The sequence below is a fragment of the Salvelinus sp. IW2-2015 genome, linkage group LG20 (assembly GCF_002910315.2).
Source record: "Salvelinus sp. IW2-2015 linkage group LG20, ASM291031v2, whole genome shotgun sequence".
Taxonomy (NCBI): domain Eukaryota; kingdom Metazoa; phylum Chordata; class Actinopteri; order Salmoniformes; family Salmonidae; genus Salvelinus; species Salvelinus sp. IW2-2015.
The window spans coordinates 12,265,768-12,268,146 of NC_036860.1; the positions used below are offsets into that span (position 1 = coordinate 12,265,768).

The following is a 2,379-nucleotide window of genomic DNA, read 5'->3' on the forward strand; positions in this document are numbered from 1 at the left end:
GTGTCTATAAGATGATATTGGCAGCCTCTGCTGTGTATAATATTTCAATTCTTATTGTCTCCAAATTTCTTATGGTCACACTTTTCACTTGGCTACTGCCTAGATATGGACCCCTTTCTGATGACCCTTGGCTCTCTACGAGGCTTACTTATATCTGGGCTTTTTCAATCCTTCAAACTGAAATTGTCTCTGGTACTCCAAAAGATAGAATTTGTTGCTCTCCAGGAGATTCTCTCCTACACAACCGCGTCCTTTTACTCTTTAAATGGAGTGATTTTCCAGGATCAACACAATTCTCAAATATACCAGTCAATATATTGCCCGTCCTTAATGTCAAAGTAGTCAATACAAGCAGAGTATAGTGAAAAGTAATTTACCTTGTCTGATGATTCTCTATGATATCAAAATCATGTATAGGAGGATCATGCCCTAGGCACTGACCTCTCCTTCTTTTATACCTCTCTTAGATACTCAGTTTGGGGAAGACACTTGGGAGTGCAATCAATTGTATCACATTGTGCCACTTCTCTTGCAGTATACTCAAATTTGGTGGGACTCAGTCCAATGTTAAGTTCTTCAGCACTGATGCCCATAAGTCTTCTTCCGTTGGGGCGTCGGTTTGGTAGAGCTGTTCATACCACTCTCCCTCAGTCTTCATGCCGATTGGTTCTTGTTTTATGTCCAGTTCTTTTAGATCCTGTTCATTTGGCTCCCTCTGCTGGTTGATTTCCATTGTGGCAGTCATTCCCCAGTCAATAGTTGGTCCTAGAGCCCACGGGTGTAGCTCTGGATCTGGACCAGTTACTGAGGGAGGGGTCTGATCTCTTTTGATTTTTGCTACAGTACTTAGTCCCCTCCTGTACTCCCTGTTCACCCACAACTGCGTGGCCACGCACAACACCATCATCAAGTTTGCTGACGACACAACGGTGGTAGGCCTGATCACTGACAATGATGAAACAGCCTATAAGGAGAATAGCAGTGACCTGGCAGGACCTCTATACCAGGCGGTGGTAGAAGGCCTTAAACATATTCAGACTGCAGCCACCCAGGTCATAAACTGTTCTCTCTGTTACCACATGGCAAGCGGTACGGATGCACCATGTCTGGAACCAACAGGACCCTGAACGGCTTCAACCCCCAAGCTATAAGACTGCTAAATAGTTAACCAAATAGCTACCCGAACTATCTGCATTGACCGCCTTTTTCACAAACTCTTTTGACTAATCACCTACGCTGCTGCTACTGCTTATTATCTATTGTGTTGCCTGGTCCACTTTACCCCTACCTATATGCACATATCTACCTCAATTACCTCGTACCCCTGAACATCGACTCTGTGCAGGGTACGGGTACCCCKTGTATATAGCCATGTTAGCATTACTCATTGTGTATTTATTCCTTGTTTTATTATTTTTCAAAACCTTTTCTATTTTTCTCTCTGCATTGCTGGGAAGGACCCGTAAATAAGCATTTCACTGTTAGWCTACACCTGTTGCTTACGAAGCATGTATYAAATTAGATTTGATTCTGTCCCTAACACTAAAAATACAAAATGAATAATATAATAACGAAATATAAATGTTTTAATTCAATGTAAACTAAATTTAAACGAACAATATAGCTCTGAAAACCTAACTACCTATGCAAAGGATGTGATGATCATGCATTATTGGCACTCTACAGGCTCAACCCAGTAAGTAATCAGTTTAATTTAAAGATACGTATGCTGTGACTGTTGCTTTTTTTTATCAGGATTGAACCCAAACGGCTCCTAATCCCTATATAGTGCACTACTTTGGCCCAGTATACTATATAGGGTATATGGTCGGGCTTTGTCATAAGTAGAGCACTATATATTGGGAATAGGGTGCCATTTGAACATAACTATACAGTTAGAGTCATATATACTGTGTTGTTTTACAGACTGGGAACTACCCAAAGGGTCCTGAGGGAGGCGATATGGGTACAGGGTTTCAACAGAACCACTGCCTCCTCAATACACTGCTGTCATCCCTTGAGAATTGGCGCTCCGTGAATACATTGTTCTTTTTCTTGTTGAAATTGTGTTCTCTGGGCTATTTTTCTGCTCCAAGCCAGGCAACGGTTAGCACACATTACTGATCTGAATAATTTGACAGTTTAATATTGATAGTGTATTGTAATGCAATGTCGATGTAAGTCCTGACAGAGTTACTTATGGTTTTGCTTGTTTAGTGTTGTTCGAGCGTGAGCTGGGTGGGAATTCTTTATGTTGTGTGTCTAGTTCGTCTGTTTCTGTGTCCAGCCTAATATTGGTTCTCAATCAGAGACAGCTGTGATTGTTGTCCCGATTGAGAATCATAATAGGTGGCTTGTTTTGTGTTGGGGATTGTGGTG

General features: G+C 41.6%; 1 long non-coding RNA gene across 1 annotated transcript in view; it reads left to right on the forward strand.

Annotated features, from left to right (window-relative positions):
- LOC111982162 (uncharacterized) overlaps nucleotides 1–2,379 on the forward strand; it is a 21,510-nt gene that overhangs the window by 14,915 nt on the left and 4,216 nt on the right. Inside the window, exon 3 of the long non-coding RNA XR_002879673.3 lies at nucleotides 1,927–2,171. This is a non-coding gene — a long non-coding RNA (uncharacterized lncRNA). The remainder of the gene's footprint in view (nucleotides 1–1,926; nucleotides 2,172–2,379) is intronic.